This window comes from Galeopterus variegatus, unplaced genomic scaffold (genome assembly GCF_000696425.1).
Source record: "Galeopterus variegatus unplaced genomic scaffold, G_variegatus-3.0.2 Scaffold73, whole genome shotgun sequence".
NCBI lineage: Eukaryota > Metazoa > Chordata > Mammalia > Dermoptera > Cynocephalidae > Galeopterus > Galeopterus variegatus.
The window spans coordinates 46,446-66,234 of record NW_007726184.1 but is presented as its reverse complement, the minus strand read 5'-3'; the positions used below and the strand labels follow the sequence as shown (position 1 = coordinate 66,234).

The 19,789-nt window shown below is 37.9% G+C and overlaps 1 protein-coding gene and 1 pseudogene across 1 annotated transcript in view; one reads left to right on the top strand and one right to left on the bottom strand.

The window, feature by feature from the left end:
* USP18 (ubiquitin specific peptidase 18) overlaps positions 1-19,789 on the top strand; it is a 45,521-nt gene that overhangs the window by 5,320 nt on the left and 20,412 nt on the right. The gene's annotated exons all lie outside the window — the stretch shown is intronic.
* On the bottom strand, positions 17,683-18,935 carry LOC103594830 (annotated as a pseudogene).

The window sequence follows — 19,789 nt, the reverse complement described above, 5'->3', positions numbered from 1 at the left end:
TTCTTCTTCTTCTTCTTCTTCTCTCTCTCTCTCTCTCTCTCTCTCCCTCCCTCCTTCCCTCCCTCCCTGCTTTCTTTTTCCCTCCCACTTATGAGTGAGGATAGAGAACCCAGAAATCAACCCAGGTACTTGCAGCCAACTCATCTTTGATGGAGGTGCAAAGAACATAAGTTGGAGAAAGCACTTCTTCAGTAAATGGTGCTTGGAAAGCTGCATATCCATGTGTAGAAGAATGAAGCTAGACCAATACCTCTTGCTGTATACCAAAGTCAACTCAAAATGGATTAAAGACTTAAGTATAAGACCTGAAAGTATAAAACTCCTGAAGAAAGCATAGAGGAAACACTTCAGGATGTAGGACTGGGCAAAGTCTTTTTGAATAAGACCCCAAAAGCACAAGCAACAAAAGAAAAAATAAACAAATGGGATTATATTAAACTAAAAAGCTTCTGCACAGCAAAGGAAACAGTTAACAATGAAAAGACAACCTACAGAATGGGACAAAATATTTAAGTTCCTTATGTTGTTTAGATATTAGCCCCTTGTCTAATGTGTGGTTGGCAAACACTTTCTCTCATTCTGTGGGTTGTCTCCACTTTGTTGACAGTGTCCCTTGCTGTGAAGAATCTTTTTAGTTTGATGAAGTCCCATTTATATATTTTTGCTTTAGTTGTCTGTGCCTTTGTAACTTGCTTGAAAAAGTGCTGCCTACTCCCATTTCATGTAGCATTTTCCCTGTGTTTTCCTCTCGTAGATGCATGGTTTTGGGTCTTAAATTTAGGTCTTTGGTCCATTTTGAATTGATTTTTGTGTACGGTGAGAGAGGGATCTAGTTTCAGCCTTCTGCATGTGGATGTCCAGTTTTTCCAGCACCATTTGTTGAAGAGGCTGTCCTTTCTCCATTGTGTATTTTTGGCATCTTTGTCAAAAATCAGTTGGATGTAAGTGCATGGATTTATTTCAGGGCTTTGTATTCATTCCATTGGTCAGTTTGTCTATTTTAATACCACTACCATGCCATTTTAGTTACTATAGCTTTATAGTATATTTTGAAGCTGGAAGTATGATGCTTTCAACTTTGTACTTTTTGTTTAAGATTACTTTATCTATATGGGGTCTTTTCACAGTCCCATACAAATTTTAAGATCATTTTTTCTATTTCTGTGATGAATGTCATTGGTATTTTGATAGAGATTGCACTGAATGTGTAGACTGCTTTGGGTAATATGGACATTTTCATGATGTTAATTTTTCTGACCTATGGACATGGGATATATTTCCATTTGTGTACTCCAGTTTTTTTCACCAATGTTTTGTAGTTTTCATTGTAGAGGTCTTTTACCTCCTTGGTTAAATTTACTCTGAGATATTTCATTTTTTTGGTAGCTATTATGAATGGGATTACTTTTCTGATTTCTTCAGCTCTTTTGTTGTTAATGTATGGGAAGGCTATTGATTTTTGTGTGTTGATTTAGTATCCTGCCACTTTACTGAATTCATTTGTTCTAGTAATTTTTTGATGGAGTCTTTATGGTTTTCTTTGTATAGGATCATATCATCTGCAAATACGGTTAGTTTGACTTCCTCCTTCCTTGTTTGGATGACCTTTACTGCTTTCTTTTGCCTTATTGCAAAGGCTAGAACTTCCAGTACTGTGTTGAATAAGAATGGGAAAAGTGGGCACCCTTTCCTTGTTCCAGATCTTAGAGGAAAAGCCTTCAATTTTTGTCCATTCAGTATGACATTAGCTATGGGTTTGTCATATATGGACTCTATTGTGTCAAGGTACATTCCTTCTATACCTAATTGCTTCAGTATTTTTATCATGAAGGAATGGTGGATTTTATCAAATGCTTTTTCTGTGCCTGTTGAAACGATCACCTTTTTTCCCCCCTTCATTCTGTTGTTGTGATGTTTCATGTTTATATATTTGTGTATGTTGAGCCATCCTTGCATCCTTGAGATAAATCTCACTCGATCATTGTGTATGACCTTTTTAACAAGTTGCTGGGTTCAGTTTGCTAGTATTTTGTTGAGGATATTCATGTCTGTGTTCATTAGCGATATAGGTCTGTAGTTTTCTTTTTCTGTTGTGTCTTTTCTGGTTTTGGTATGATGCTGTTGCTGGCTTCATAGAATGAGTTTGGAAGTATTCCCTCCTTTTCAATTTTTTGAGAATTGGTGTTCTTTAAATGTTTAGTAGAATTTGGCAGTGAAACCATCTGGTTTGGGGGTTTTCATTGTTGGAAGATTTTTTATTACTTCAGTCTCATTACTCATTATTGGTCTGTTTAGTTTTTCTAGTTCTTCATGATTTAACTTTGGTAAGTTGTATGTATCCAGGTACTTATCCATTTCTTCTAGGTTTTTCAGTTGTTTGCATGTAGTTCTTAGTAGTCTCTTATATCCTTTGTATTTCTTTGGTATCACTAGGAATGTCCCATTTTCATTTCTAATTTTATATATTTGAGTCTTGTCTCTTTTTTTCTTTATCAATCTAGCTAAAGGTTTATTGATTTTGTTTATCTTTCTGAAAATCCAACTCTTTAATTTGTTACCGAAACCCCCAAGGTCCGTTTGCTTGCTGCTCAATAGCCAATAATTGAGAGACAGGTGTTGGTGTAAGAAATCAGGGAGCCGGCAGCCTGGGGAAATGGGGGACTCATGCCTCAAAGACAATCTCCACTTTTCCCAGACTTGCCAAAGGGTTTATAGGGACAGGTGGTGGAGGGCTGATCCATGGTGATCTAAGCAGGGTCGTGCAGGCATAATCATAAAATTGCAGGTAAACATCAGATAACTTCTTGGTGGGAGCTGGTTCATGGTGACCATCCTCCATGAAGTAAAGGCATGGATGCAGTTCCTGTTGACCTAAAAAAGGTCTAGTTGGTAAGCTAGTAAAGAATGGCCACCTGCATTAATAATTTCTTCTATAATTCTGTGTACAATGTGAGCAAAAGTCATTATGTTCTAGCAAGTGAACAAGAATCATTGTATTCTAATGTCTAGCTGCAAGCTATGCAGTTCAGGTTATAAGAATAAGGAAGAAAACTTTTTTTAGAATTTTTTTTTTCCTTTTTGTCTTTTTTCGTGACCGGCAACAGATTGCAACCCTCAGTGTCGCACCCGTACTGGACCGGGACCGGCAACGGGATCGCAACCCTCGGTGTTGCACCTGCACCTCGCTCAGCCAGTGAGCCGCCGGTCTGTATGTGGGATCCGAACCGTCGGCGGGAGCGCCGCCACGCTCCCAAGCGGTGCACTGTAGCAGTGTGCAACCGGGCTGGCCCTTTAATTTAGAATTTTAACAACATGGAGTCACTTCTGTTCAGCCAGTTACAGTTTCATTGTTCTTTCGTGTTTTTTAAAAATCTGTAATTTGTTTATTTCTGTTCTGATTTTTGTTATTTCTCTCCTTCTGTTGACTTTGCATTTGGTTTATTCTTGTTTCTCCAGCTCCTTGAGGTGTAATGTTAGGTTGTTTATTTGGAGTCTTTCTTTTTGATGTAGGCATTTATTGCTATAAACTTAAAACTGCTTCTGCCATATCCCATAGGTTCTAGTATGTAATGTATCCATTTTCATTTGTCTCCAAGAATTTTAAAATTTCCTTCTTGATTTCTTCTCTGGCCCTTTTGTTGTTTAGGAGCATATTGTGTAATTTCCATTCATAGAGTTTACAGTGTCCCTTTTGTTGTTGACATTGGGGCATACGGAATGAAAATTCCTTCACCTCTGAAGTTTAATTAATAAAAATCACTGACAAATTTAGATCAATAGGAAGAAAAGGAATAACAAATTTTATTATTTAATGTGCCAGGAGAAAGCAGAGCGTGGGGGAATCACAAGAGTAATCTCTCAAATTCCAATGAGGGTCCAAAGGTTATGGACCAGTTCACAGGAGAGAGACAGTGGGAGGAGTCAAGCCCCAGAACAGTGGTCTGAGTCCGGGTTTCGCTAGAGGTGTTGTCACAGGTGAAAGGAGGAAGTCAGCAAAGTTAAGTAGAGGCATCCAGTATGCAGATAAAAATACTACAGATAGTCTCACAGCTGCATTCAAAAAACAGATAGTAGCCAAAAGCGGGGTGCCTCAGAGGAAGCCTGGCTGTTTGCATTTACAGATGTAAATTTCCTTCCATAATATAGTAGCCAAAAGGGGGGTGCCTCAGAGGAAGCCTGGCTGTTTGCATTTACAGATGTAAATTTCCTTCCGTAAAGAAACAGTCTTCAAGCTAATCTTGTTTTCTCAGTCTCTCTGAATTAGCCATCTGGAAATATGTTGAAGAAGTATATTTTGAGGCTGAAATACTTTGCTTTCCCACATTGATTTCCAATTTTATTTCATTGTGGTCGGATAAGGTAGTTGTATGATTCTGATTTTTAAAAAATTGTTGGGACTTGTTTTATGTTCTAACACATGGTCTGTTGTAGAGAATGTGCCATGTACTGCTGAGAAGAATGTATATTCTGCAGCTGTTGGGTAAAATATTATATAAATGTCTGATAAGAGGGTCGTTCTGAAATCTCTGTCAGACTTCATAGACCTGCTGTTCCTCTGCATCCATTGCGGGTGCTTTGTTTGTTTCAATTGGTGGCAACATATTTCTCTGTTCTTTCTCCATCTCTGTGTCTTTACATCAATGCCTGGGCATTTGAGGAGATGGCAATTTACTGCTGATTCTCTGGGGAAGGTTTTTTTGTGTGGATCATTAATCACTTCTGGGTCTGGGCTGTGTGGAAATTCTGGTCCTGGACATAGTCTTTCCTGCAGATTGAGTCCCCTGCAGTTCTGTTGCCCTGACTGATTACTACTGAGACCAGCCACCCACACTGCACCCAGTGATCCCCCACACTCCAGTTATTTCCTGTGCAGCAGCATGCATGCATCCCTCATGATAACTCACTGGCCTGTGGGCAGCTCTTTTCTTTTTAGTCTGTTGCAGCTCTCTGCTCCTTTGCAGGCCCCAGGGAAATCCTGCTAGTGGTCTTTATGGCCTGTGGGCTGGTATGGTGTACTCTGAAGCCTTCCTGTCTCCTGCAGACTCCAAGCAGGTTTACCCAAAGGGTGCCACAGCTTTTCCAGCTTAGATTCATGTGTAGCAGCTAGTCCTTGCCTCCATACCAGGCTGGCTCAGAACAACAGGAGCCATACCTACACCCTCTGACCATTGCCTCTCATACCTTCAAGAACTCCGTGGGTTTTTTCTCTTCCCCTAGCTTCAGCAGTTCCAGGTTGGCAGTCTTGTGTTTTAATAGTTATAAATTGGTTACTTGTGGGAAGGTGAGGTGTTGAGACTCATCTCTTCTGCCATCTTGAAGACAGTACTCCAACTAATCAGAAACCATATTTTATAAAAGCATTCATAAATAGGTTAGTTTTTTTAAAAAAAGCTTTATTGAAGTATATATATCACATGCTGTAAAATTCACCCATTTTCAAATGTACAATTCAGAGATTTTTAGCATTTTCACAGAGTGGTGCTTCCATCATCACAATCTAATTTTAGAAAATTTCCATCACCCTTGAAAGAAACCCCAGACCTGTTAGTAGTCATTCTGCATCCTGTGTGTTCTTCTAAGTTTTATACTTTTAGCTCTTAGAGTTAGGTCTGTGTTTCCTTTTCTGTTAATTTTTGTGTGATGTGAAGTAGGGGTCCAATTCATTCTTTTGCATGTAGACATCCAATTGTTCCAGCACCATTTGTTGAAAAAAAAAATTCTTTCTCTATTGAATTGTTTTGGCATTCTTGTCGAAATTAAGGTATAGCATGAGAACTATAGTTAGTGATATTATATCCTGGAAATTTGCTAATAGAGTAAATTTTAGGTGCTTTTACCACACACAAAAATGGCAATAACTATGTGAGCTAACAGATTTTTTAATTTGCTTGACTGTAGTAATCATTTCACTGTGTTTACGAGTATGTATATCAAAACGTCGTGTTGTACATCTCACATGTATGCAAGAACAAAGAAATGCACAGAAGATATTTAATAACTGATAATTATAGTTAGTAACAATGTAATATAGTCTCCAAAATTGCTGAGAGTAGATTTTACATGTTCTCATCACAAAAAATAAGTATGTGAGGTGATGCATTGTTAATTAGCTCAATTTAGCCATTCCACAGTGTATACATATTTTAAAATATCATGTTGTACATAACAAATATATACAATATTTATTTGTCAAAGAAAAATAGAAAAAAAAATCCTGATAAGTATACTTTATGAAAAAAAAAGAAAATTAATTGACCATAAAAGTAGGTGTTTATTTCTGGCCTTTCAACTCTATTCAGTTGGTCTTTATGTCTGTTCACACTGTCTTGGTTACTGTAGCTTTGTAGTAAGTTTTGATATTGGAAAGTTTGGGTCCTCTGATTTTGTTCTTTTTCAATATTGTTTTTGCTGTTTAGGGCCCCTTGAATTTCCATACAAGTTTTGGGATCACCTTGTCAATTTATGCAAAAAAGTCAGCTGGGATTTTGATAAGTATTATGTTGAATTTGTAGATCAATTTGGGGAGTATTGCCATCTTAACAATATTAAGTCTTCAGAACCATAAATGTGGGATACTTTTCCATTTGTTTAGGTCTTCTTTCAAAAATTCTTTGTGGTTTTAGTGTACAAGTCTTGCACTTCTTTTGCTAAATTTTTTTCCTGAGTATTTTATACTTTTTGATGTTATTATAAATGGAATTCTCTTGACTTTATCCATAGATTGCTCATTACTTGTGTATAAAGATACATTTGATTTTTGTGTATTGTTGTTACTGCAACGTTGCTATTTTAGAACTAACTTATTAGTTCTAATTTTTTTAAAGTAGATTCTTTAGGATTTTCTGTATACAAGACTATGACCACTCCTTTTTATTTATTTTCCTTGTTTAATTGCCTTGGCTAGAACCTCCAGTACACTGTTGAATAGAAGCAGCAAGAACAGATATCCTTGTCTTGTTTCTGATTTTAGGGAAGAGCTTTGAGTATTTCATATGATGCTAATTGGTTTTTCAGAGATGGTATTTATCAGGTTGAAGAAGTTTCATTCTACTTCTGTTTTGCTAAGTGTTTTTATTATGAAAACGTGTTCGATTTTGTCAAATGCTTTTCTATATCAATTGAGATGATCATGTGGTGCTTGTCCTTTATTAATCTATTGTATTATATTGATTAATTTTTGGATATTCAGCCAACTATGCATTTCAGGCATTGATCTGAGTTGGTAATGGTGTATAGTCTTTCTTATGTGCTGTTGGATTTAGTTTGTTAGCATTTGTTAAAGATTTTTGTGTCTATACTTATAAGTGATATTAGTCTGTAGTTTATTTTTCTTGTGATGTCTTTGTCTAGTTTTGGTATTAAGATAATACTGGCCTCAAAGTCAGGAATGTTCTCTATTCTTCTGTTTTTTGGAAGAGTCTGTGAAGGGATAGGTATTAATTCTTCATATGTTTGGTAGAATTCACTAGTTAAGCCGTCTGGGCTTGGGCTTTTCTTTGTGGGAAGTTTTAAAATTCCTGATTCAATCTCTTTCCTTGTTACAGGTCTATTCAAATATTCTATTTCTTCTTGATTCAGTTTGTGCTATTATTTTCATACAAATGATATCTTTATGTATTATAAACATGTCAACATAGTTTTATAATTATTGCTTTATGGAGTTGTCTTTTAAATCAGTTAGAAGGAGGTAAGAGTTACAACAGAAATGTTTATATGATCTTCTGTATTTTCCTCCATAGTTGTCTTTACCAATACTGTTCTGTTTCTTGTAGGGCAAGTCTGTTAGTTACGAATGTTCTCATTTCTTGTTTACCTAAGAATGTCTTAATTTCTCCTTTTTAAAAACTGATACATAATTGATTATACATGTTTGTGGGGTGCAGAGTTGAGTATCAATACCTGTGTAAAATGTGTGAGGATCAAGTCAGGATAATTATCATATTCTTATTACAAAATGTAATCACTATTTTTGTGCTTTAACCATTTTCTCGCTAACCACCTTCCCTCTTTCCCATCTCTAGTAACCGCAGTTCTGTTCTTTCCTTCCGAAAGTTCAACGTATTATTGTTATTGTTCTTTCATTCTTTTTTTTTTCCTTTTTGTCTTTTTTCATGACCGGTAACGGGATCGCAACCCTCGGTGTCACGCCCGTACCGCGACCGGCAACGGGATCGCAACCCTCGGTGTCACGCCCGTACCGCGACCGGCAACGGGATCGCAACCCTCGGTGTCACGCCCGTACCGCGACCGGCAACGGGATCGCAACCCTCGGTGTCACGCCCGTACCGCGACCGGCAACGGGATCGCAACCCTCGGTGTCACGCCCGTACCGCGACCGGCAACGGGATCGCAACCCTCGGTGTCACGCCCGTACCGCGACCGGCAACGGGATCGCAACCCTCGGTGTCACGCCCGTACCGCGACCGGCAACGGGATCGCAACCCTCGGTGTCGCGTCCGCACCGCGCTCAGCCAGTGAGCGGGAACCGGTCTCCACATGGGATCCGAACCCTCGGCGGGAGCGCCGCCGCGCTCCCAAGCAGCGCACTCTACCGAGTGCGCCCCCGGGCTGGCCCTCATTCTTTTTTATTTCTTTATATTTTCAGCTCCCACTCAATGAGTGGGGACATGTGGTATTTCTGTTTCTGTGCCTGGCGTATTTCACTTGACATAATTTTTTCCAAGCTCGTCCGTGCTGCTGCGAATGGCAGAACGTCATTCTTCTCTGTGGCAGCATAGTATTCCACTGTGCATGTGTGCCACACTTTCTTCATCTGCCAGTGAACACTCAGGCTGGCTCCATATCCTGGCTATTGTAAACAGAGCTACGATAAACATGGGAGTGCAGGTGTCCCTTCAACACGATGATTTCCGTTCCTTTGGGTACATACCCAGTAGTGAGATTGTGAATTCACTCCTCTGTTCTATCTGTAGAAACCTCCGCACTGTTTTCCATCCTGGCTGTCCTAATTTACAGTCCCACCAGCAGTGTAGGAGGGTTGCCCTTTTTCCACATCTGCACCAGCATTTGTTATTCTCTGTCTTTTTGATAATAGCCAGTCTAACTAGATTGAGAAGGTATCTCAGTGTGGTTTGGATTGGCATTTCCTTGATGATCAGTGATGCTGAGCATCTTTTTCGTGTTTTTGTTGGCCATTTGTATATCTTCCTTCAAGAAATGTCTTTGCAGCTCCTTTGTTCATTTTTAAGTCAGATTACTAATTTTTTTCCTGTTAAATTGTTTGAATTCCTTGTATATTCTGGATGTTAATTACTTGTCAGATATGCAGTTTGCAGATATTTTCTCCCACTCTGTAGGTTGTCTTTTCACTCTGTTAATTGTGTCTTTTGCTGTGCAGCCAAGTTTTTTTTTAGCTCAATATAATCTCTTTTGTTTATTTTTTTTTTGTTGCCTGTGCTTTTGGGGTTATAGTCATAAAGTACTTGCCCAGTTCTACTTCCTGAAGTGCTTCCCCTGTATTTTCTTTTAACAGTTTTTTAGTTTCAGTTCCTGTATTTAAGTATTTAATCCATTTTGAGTTGATTTTGGTAAATGGCAAGAGATACAGATGTGGTTTCATTCTGCTACATATAGATGTCCAGTTTTCCCAGCACCGTTTATTGAAGAGGCTGTGTTTTCCCCAGTGTATGTTCTTGGGGCCTTTGTCCACAGTTTTGTTTTTTCCAGAATGTAATATAGTTGGAATCATAAAGTATGTGGCCTTTTCAGATTGGCTTCTTTCACCTGGTAGTATTCATTCAAGGTTCCTTCATGTGTTTTCATGGCTTAATAGCTCATTTCTTTGTGGCGCTGAGTACTATTCTGTTGTCTGGACGTGCCACAGTTTGTTTATCCATTCACCTGCTGAAGGACATCTTGATTGCTTCCAAGTTTTGGCAATTATGAACAAAGCTTTTGTAAACATCTCTATGTAGGTTTTAGTGTGGACAAGTGTTTTCAACTTACTTGGGCAAATATCAAGGAAAGCAATTTCTGGACTTCTGTAACAGTGTGTTTAGGTTTTTAAGGAACTTTTCAACATTTTTCCAAAGGGGCTATGCCATTTTGCATGCCCATAAGAAATGAATTAAACTTCCCATATCTCCACATCCTTGCCAGCATTTTATGTTATCAGTGTTTTGGATTTTGGCCAATATAATAGGGGTATATTGCTATTTCATTACTTTAATTATCATTTCCTCAATGACATATGACATTGAGTATCTTTTCATATACTTATTTGCCATCTGCATATCTTCTTTGTTGAAGGGTCTGTTCTGCTCTTTTTTCTATTTTATGATTGAGTTGTTCATTGTCTTTTTATTATTATTATTTTCATTGACACTTAATGGTACATATTATAGGGTGCAATGTGATGTTTTGATACATGTGTACACTGTAATAATCAAATCATGGTAACTAGCATATTCATCACCTTGGACATTTATCATTTCTTTGTTGTGAGAACATTCAAATCCTCTCCTCTAGCTATTTGAAATGGACAGTGCATTATCTGTATATTTCATCGTTAGCTACAGGCTCCCTACTTTGCAATATGGTACTAGAACTTATAACTCCAACGTGTCTGTAACGTTGTGCTCATGGACCATCCTCTCCCTATCTTCCCCTTCCTTCTGTTCTTCCCATTCTCTGGTAACTATTTTTCTACTCTCAACTTTTATAAGATCAATTTTTTAAATTCCACGTATGAGTGAGATCATGTGGCATTTGTCTTTGTGTGCCCGACAGTTCACTTAACATAATGTCCTCCAAGCTCATCCATGTTGTTGCAAATGACAGTATTTCATATTTTTTAGGGCTGAGTACTTTTTTAAATGGCATATTTAAATGATTATATCCTCCATTCTGTATATACTTATATACCACATTTATTTACCCATTCATTCGTTGATGGTCATCTAGGTTGATTCCATAACTTGGCTATTGTAAATGGTGCTGCAGTAAACATGGAGATGCAGCTGTCTTTTTGACATTCAGATTTAATTTCCTTTGGACATATACCCAATAGTGGGATTGCTGAATCATATGGTAGTTCTATTACTTTTAATTTTTTGAGGAACCTCCATACTTGTTTTCCATGACAGTTGTACTAATTCATCTACCCCCAACAGTGTATAAGAGTTCCCCTTTCTCAAAATTGTAACTTTCGTTTGTTATGTTTTGTCTTTGATAATAACAGTTATAAGTGGGGTGAGGCAATATCTCATAGTTTTCATTTGCATTTCTCTCATGGTTAGTGATGTTGAGCATTTTTAAATATACTCAGTGACCATTTGTATGTCTTCTTTAGAGAAATGTTTATTCAGGTCCTTTGTCCATTTTTAAAATTGAATTATTTATTTTGTCTTACTTTTGTTTTGCTACTGAGTTGTTTGAGTTCCTTATGAAGTCTGGGTATTAACCCTTATAGATGTATAACTTGCAAGTATTTTCTCCCATTCTGTAGGTTGTCTTTTGACTCTGTTGATTGTTTCATTTGCTGTGCAGAAGCTTTTTAGTTTGATGTAATCCCATTTGTTTATTTTTGCTTTTGTTGCTTGTGCTTTTGGGGTCTTGTCTGAAATATCCTTGTCCAGGCCAATGTCATGTAGAGGTTCCCTGATGTTTTCTTCTAGTAGTTTTGTAGTTTCAGGTCTTATATTTAAGTCTTTTCCATTTCGAGTTGATTTTTGTATATGGTGAGAGATAGGAGTCTAGTTTCATTCCTTTGCATGTGAATATCCAGTTTTCTCAGCACTGTTTATTGAAAAGAATGTCCTTTCCCCATTGTGTACTCTTGGAACTTTTGTTGAAAATCAATTTGCTGTAAAAGCATGGATTTATTTATGTGTTCTCTCTTCTGTTTCATTGGTCTATGTATCTGTTTTTGTGCAAATACTATGCAGTTTTGGTTACTATAGCTTTGTGGTATATTTTGAAGTCAGGTAGTGTGATGGCTCCATCTTTGTTTTTTTTTTGCTCAGGATTGCTTTGGCTCTTCAAGGTCTTTTGTTATTCCATATGAATATTAGAATTTATTTTTTCTATTTCTGTGAGGAATGACTTTGCAATTGTGGTAGGAGTTGCATCAAAGCCATAGGTTGTTTTGGGTAATATGGATGTTTTAACAATGTTAATTCTTCCTATACATGAACACGAGAGATCTTTCCATTTATTTCTATCCTCTTTGATTTTTTTCATCAGTGTTTGGTACTTTATGTTGTAGAGATCTTTCACCCTCTTGGTTAAATTTATTCCCAGGTATTTTTTTTGTAGCTGTTATAAGTGGGATTGCTCTTACAATTATTTTTCAGATGGTTTGCTATCAGGTGCAGTGGAGTGAATTCCCCCCCTCCAAACTCAGTGAAGCTTAATCCCCACTGTAACTGTCAAGGGTGGGAAATCCTATTATGTTGAAGGGTGGGGCCTTGAAGAGGTGAGTAGATTGTGAAGACCATGCCCAAGTAAATGGAAAAATCCACTGGTGGTTTAATGGTGGTCATGGGCTTGGTTCTGAGGCTTTAAAAGGAGAAGGAGTGAAGAGTTAGCTCTCTGTCTGCTCTGCCGTTCTCACCATATAACACCCAGCTTTGTTGTGAAGAGTCATTACCCATCCACGAGGCTCTTACCAGATGTGTTCCCTGGACTTTGGACCTCTCAGCCTCTGAAACTTTAAGCAAGAAATATTATTTCTTTACAAATTACCCCGTTCCAGGTTATAAGCAACAGAAACTGACTAATTTATCAGGGTATAGAAATGCTACTAATTTTTGTATGTTGATATTGTATCATGTGAATTTACTGTATTCATTTATTAGGTCCAATAGTTTTTTTGTGGAGTCTTTAGGTATTTCTCTATATAAGAGTATTTCATCTGCAAATAGAGAAAGTTTGGGTTCCTCCTTTCCAATTTGGATGCCTTTTATTTCTTTCTCTTCCCTAATTGCTCTGGGTAGGACTTCCAGTACTATGTTGAACAGTAGTGGTGAAAATGGGCATCCTTGTCTTTTTTCTGATATCAGAGAAAAAGCTTTTAACCTTTCCTTAATCAGTATGATGTTAGCTATGGGTTTGTCATATATGACTTTTATTAGATTGATGTCTGTTGCTTCTGTACCTAATTTGTTGAGAGTTATCATAAAGGTTGCTGAATTTTGTCAGATGCTTTTCTGCATATATTTAAATGATCATGTGTTTTTTTTTAACCATTATTCTGTTTTGTGATGTATTACATTTGTTGATTTGCATATGTTACGCCATCCTTGCATCCTTGGTATTAATCCTTCTTGACTATGGTGAATGATCTCTTTAAAGTATTGTTGTATTCTGATTGCTAGTATTCTGTTGAGGGTTTTTGCATCTATGTTCACCGAGGATGTTGGCCTGCAGCTTTTTATTTTTGTTTCCTTGTCTGGTTTTAGAATCAGAGTAATTAATACTGGCCTCTTGGAATGAGTTTGGAAGAGTTTCCTCTTTTTCAGTTTTTTGGAATTGTTGTGATGAATTGGTATAAGTACTTCCTAAAATGTTTTGCAGAATTCAGTAGTGAAGCCATCATGCTTGGACTTTTCTTTCATGGGAGACTTTTTAGTATTGCTTTAACCTCATTGCTCATTATTGGTCTGTTCAGTTTTTTTTTCTTCTTGATTTCATCTTGGTATGTTGTATGTGTTCAGGATTTATCTGTTTCTTCTAGGCTTTCCAATTTGTTGGTATGTAATTGCTCATAGTAGTTTTTTCTGATCCTTTGTATTTCTGCGGTCTCAGTTGTATGCATCCATTTTTGTCTCTGATTTTATTTGAGTCTTTTCTCTTTTTTTTAAAGTCTGGCTAAATGTTTGTGAATTTCATTTATCTTTTCAAAAAAATCAACTCTTCATTTTATTGATCATTTGTATTATTTTTCATCTCTATTTTTGTCTGCTTTGATTTATTATTATTTCTTTCCTTCTATTAATTTTGGGTTTAGTTTGTTTTTCTATTTATATTTTTTAGTTCCTTGAAATACATCATTAGGTGTTAATTTGAGATATTTTCTTTGATGTAGGCATTTATTGTTATAAAATTCCCTCTAAGGTCTGCTTTTATTGTATCCCATAGGTTATGATATGTCATGTTTCAATTTTTATTTGTCTCAAGAAATATGCTCAATTATCTTTTAATTTCTTTATTGACCCATTAGTTGTTTAGAAGCATATTCTTTAATTGTTGAGTATTTGTACAATCTTTGATTTTTTTTACATTGATTTCTAGTTTTATTTCATTATGGTCAGAAGATACTTTATATGATTTTGATGTTTTTGAATTTGAAATTTGTTTTGTGGCATAACATATGATTTGTCTTGGAGAATTTATCATGTGCAATTGAGAAGATTGTGTATTCTGTAGCTGTTGCACGGAATGTTCTATAAATGTCTGTTAGGTCTATTTGGTCTAGAGTGCAGTTTAAAACTGATGTTTCTTTGTTGATTTTTTTTGTCTGAATTATCTGTCCATTGCTGAAAGTTGGGTGGGTAAAGTCGTCTACTATTATTGGACTGTAATCTATCTGTCTCTTTAGATCTGTTAATGTTTGCTTTATATTTTTAGGTTCTCTGATGTTAGGTGCATATACATTTATGATTATTTTATCCTTTTGGTGTATTAACCCCTTTGTCACTATATAATTGCCTTGTTTGTCTCTTTTATAGTTTTTGAATCGAAGTGTATTTTATCTGGTATAAATATAGGTACTGCTTTCTTTCTTTTGATTTCATTTGCATGGAATATCTTTTTCCATTCATTTACTTTTAGTCTGTGTGTTTCCTTACAAGTGAAGTGAGTCTTTTTTAGGCAGCATATTGTGGGTCTCCTTTTTTTTTTTTTTGTTTTGTATTCATTCAGCCACTGTATGTCTTTTAATTGGAGAATTTAGTCTACATACATTCATTTTTAATTTATACATAATAACTTGGTACAGTCATTTTGTTACTTGTTTTCTAGTCATTTTTAGAACATTTGTTTTTTAATTCTTCTCTTGGCGTCTTCCTTTTTGGTTAAGTGATTTTTTTCTATCAGTTTGTTTTGATTCCTTGCTTTTTATTTTTTGACTATTTATTAAAGGTTTTTGCTTTGTGGTTATCACGAGGTTTACAAAGAACAACTTCTAAAAGTTCGTTTTGAACTGATAACCACTTAATTTTGATCACAAACTTATTCTACTCTTCAACTCCATTATTCCCCCATATTGTGCGTATTTGTTTTCAAAATTTACATTTTATATGCTTATCCCTCCATATATTATAGTTATTGTTTTTGTATATCTGTTAATTTTTCTACTAAGAATACAGGTGGTTTCCATCCCACACTTACCATGCTAGACTATTCTAGATTTGTTGGGATACTTACATGTGTGTTTGATAACTTTAGGTGGTTTCACATTGCTCATTATATTCTCTTTTTTTCAGTATGAAGACCTTCTTTTAGCTTTTCTTCTAAGGCTGGTCTGGTTGCAGCAGCTTCCCTCAGTGTTTGTCTAGAATGTCTTTATCTCTCCTTCACTTCTGAAGGATAGCTTTGATGGGCATAGTATTCTTGGTTGGCAGTTTTTTCCCCCCAGCACTTTGAATATATCATCTATTCTCTCCTGGCCTGTAGGATTGCAGAGAAGTCTGCTGCCAAGTCTATTGGAATACCTTTATGTGTTATTTACTTCTTTTTTCCCTGTTTTCCAGACCTCTTTTTTGTATGCAAGACTTTGAGAGTTTGATTATAATATATCTTGGGGTTGTCTTTTTTAGGTTGAACATGATTTGAGATTTTTGATGTTTATGTCTTTCTCCAAGTTTGGAAACTCTTTGGTTATTGCTTCTTTGAATAAGCTTTCTACACCTTTGTCTTTATTTAGTCCCTCTGGAATGCCATAGATTTAATTTTATGATGGTGTTTCATAGGTCCTGTAAGTTTTCTTTATTCCTTCTCATTCTTTCTTTTTTCTCCTCAGACATGTATTTTAAAATAGCCTATCTTCAGCTCATGATTCTTTCTTCTGCTTGATCAGTTCTGCCGTTGATGCTCTGCATTGCATTTTTCATTTAGTTTATTGTACTTTCAGCTCTAGGATTTGTTTGATTTTTAAAAAATTCCAGTCTCTCTGTTAAATTTCTTTCATAAATTTCTGAATTGTTTTTCTGTGTTTTCTTGAAGTTCACTGAGTTTTCTTAAACCAGCTAATTTGAATTCTTTGTCCGCCAGATCATTCGTCTATGTATGTCTTTAGGATCAGTTGCTGGCACCTTGTTTTGTTCATTGGGTGAGGCCATCTTTGCTAGTCGGTTCTTTTTTCTTGTAGATGCACATATCTGTCTGTGAGTTGATGAATTGAGTATTTATTCTATTCTTTGCAGTCTGGTTTGTTTGTGACCATTGTATTTCCATGGTCTTGTTTAGAAATTCTGAGCATATACTGATTGTTGTATTTTGTTTCAGCACTAGAGGGCGCTCCAGGCCCAGGTTAAATTTGAGTCTGGCAGTGTCTCTGCTGCTGATGCAGTGTCCATCCTGGATGGGCTTTCAGGAGATCCGCAGGGGGTACCCAGGCCTGTGGGAGTTCCAGCCAGGCCCTCAAGTCCAGAGGATCTGTAGACCATGTTTCCTGCAGCATAATGCCCACACACAGTCTCATGTGGCATCTCTGGCAAGGATGTAGAGACACTGCCGAGAGCTGAGCCCTGGGTGCTGCTAGCTGCACCCCTCTCTTTGTGGTTCAGCCCCACAGTTCTTGTGGTGCTTCCTGTGGGCTGAGGCCGGAATAAGTCTCCTATGGAGGGACCCAGAATGGTTGGGAAGCTTGATGTCTGCCTCTAAATCACTTTTTTTTAAGTGTAGAAACTATGAGCCCAGGGGAACTGTCCACATGTGGTACTATAATGGCTTGGAGAAAGGGGCATTGTGGTCCCAGAGACCCAATCCCCTCATGGTCTTACCATGGTTTTACTTGTCTCTTGCGTGTTCAGGTTTCCTTTAGCTCTTGTGAAGGTGATTTGTATGTTGATAGTTGTTGATATTTCTGCAGGGGGACATCACTGGAAAGAACTACTCCATCATCTTGCTCTGCATATGTTTTTCTCTTTTCCTTGGGTTGTTCATTTTCTTATTGTTGAATTTAAAACTTTGTACATTATGGGTAATATTCCCTTTCAGATACATGTTTTGGAAATATTTTTTCCCAGTCTGTGGCTTGTCTTGTCATTTTCTAGACAGTCTCTTGCTTAGAGGAGAAGTTTTAAATTTTGATAAAGTTCAGCTAATTAATTTTCTTTCTATTTTTTTTTTTTCTCATGGGTCAATGAGGCTTTTTAGTTTGCACACGAAACCACTGGGGATCTTGCCTGTATCCACCTTGGAGATTATACTAGAGGGTACACATGGCTCCAGACACTTGGTGGGAAGCAAGTATGAGATGAACAATGATTTGGGCCCAATCACATGATTGTAGAGCTTGCGTTTCCAGGAGGCTACAGATGGCGAAGCTTGGCTTCTGCAGAAGCGCTAGGGAAGCAGTGAGAATGCTCAAGGGGTGGGAGAGGTGAGCAAACTACCAGAGGCCCCAGCAGGTCTTGTTTGGGGGTCTTGAGCTTTCCTCGCTGACTCCGGCGTGGGGTCTAACAGCCAACTAGGGGCTCAGGCTTGCTGGCCCACTGCTTATTTTGCCAAGGGGTTTTTGAAGTTCCTGCTGGCACATTTAGCCTTGCTGCCCAATTCCTCTTCAATCCTGAGGAACTGGTTGTACATGGTCAAGTGCTCAGATTGGCAAGGTGCACCAGTCTTAATCTGGCCAGTGAAGAGCCCCCGCACCAGGTTGGCAATGAAGGTATCTTCAGTCTCCCCAGAGCGATGAGACATCATTATGCCCCAGCCATTGGACTGAGCCAGCTTGGATGCCTGTAGGGACTCGGTCCTGGAGCCGGTCTGGTTCACTTTGAGCCGGAGGCAGTTGCATGATTTCTGGTCCACGGCCTTGGCAATCTGCTTTGGATTGGTCGCTGTGAGATCATACCCCACCACCTGGATTCCTGCACTAGCTGTGAACTTATTCTAAGCATCCCAGTCATCCTAGTGAAAGGTGTCTTCGATAGACACTACTGGGTAGTCCTTGATGAAGGACTTGTACAGGTCGGCCAGCTGGTCGGGTGTGATGTACCTGCTGGTGTCACCGGGAGACTTGAAGTCCAGGTCATGACAGTGTAGCCAGCTTTCCCGATTGCGTTCTTCAGCAGCTCCAGGGCTGCTTTATTCTCCAGGATTTTAGGAGGAAACCGGCCTTCGTCCCCCACATTGGTGGCATCTTTGTGGTATTTCTCCTAGATGATGTTCTTCAGGTTGTGGTACACGTCCACTTGAATGCGCATGGCTTCCTTGAAGCTCACTGCGCCGACGGGGAGGATCACGAACTCCTGCATGGCCAGCTTGTTGCCAGTATGAGAGCCACCGTTAATCACATTGAAAGCCAGGACTGGCAGGATGACTTCAGAGTTGCCAGCCAAGTTGGTGATGTGGCAGTACGGGGGCAGGGGCACCAACTTCTCTATGGTGTCGGCTTTACAGACAGCAAGGGACACCCCCAGAGTGGCATTTGCATCAAACTTAGATTTATTTTCCGTTCCATCCATCTCGATCATCACCCTGTTGATCTTCTCCTGCTCCAGGTCGTTCAGTTCCTTGCTAACCAGGGCAGGTGCAGTAGTTTTATTGATGTGCTCAACAGCCTTTGAGACACCCTTCCCCATATAGTGAGTCTCATTGTCCTGGAGCTTGAGGGCCTCACAGAAACCAGTTGAGGCACCAGTGGGCACAGCAGCTCTGAAGAGACCTTTTGAGGTGTGAAGATCAACCTCAACTGTGGGATTCCCACGAGAGTCAAAGATCTCTCTGGCATGGACCTTGAGGATAGACATGGTGAACCTCTGGCCACCAGTTCTCCTCACCCAGGAAAAAAGCAAGGGGCCAGTGAGGTTTAGTGCCCCGAGTATCCCCAGCCCTTCCTAATTAATTTTCTTAATGGATTATACCTTTGGTGTTTATCTACAAGGTCATCTAAATTATCCTCTATGTTGTCTTCTAGGAGTTTTATAGTTTTGCATTTTACATTTAGATCTATTATCCATTTTGAGCTAAATTTTGTGAAGTTGAGATTGTTTCTCAGATTAAAAATAAATTTGTAAAGGATATAAGGTCTGTGTCTATATTCAAATTTTTGCATGTGGATGTCCAATTGTTCTTGCACCATTTGTTGAAAAGATTATCTTTGCTCCATTGTAATGCCTTTGCTTTTTTGTCAAAGATCAGTTGATTCTATTAATACTATTCTATTCTATTTCTGGATCTCTATTCTATTGATCTAGTTGTTCTTTTGTCAACACAACATTATATTATTATTGTAGCTTTGCAGTAAGTCTTGTAGTTGTGGAGGTCCTTAGACTTTGCCCTTCTCCTTCAATATTATGTTGACTATTCTGGGGATTTTCCTCTCAATATTAATTTTAGAATCAGTTTGTCAATATCCACAAAATAACTCACTGGATTTTGGATTTACGTTGAGAGGTTTTTGATTACTTCTTTAATTCCTTATTCATTTTTGGTTTCTTCAGGCTTTATATTTCTTCTTGATTCATTCTTGATAGGTTGTATGCTTCTGGGTTTTTATCATTTCCTCTAGGTTACTGATTTTTTGGTGTATAATTCTTTATGGTAATGTCTTATGGTTTTTTTTTCTTTTTTTAACTTTTATTTGCATTTATATTAGGCTGAA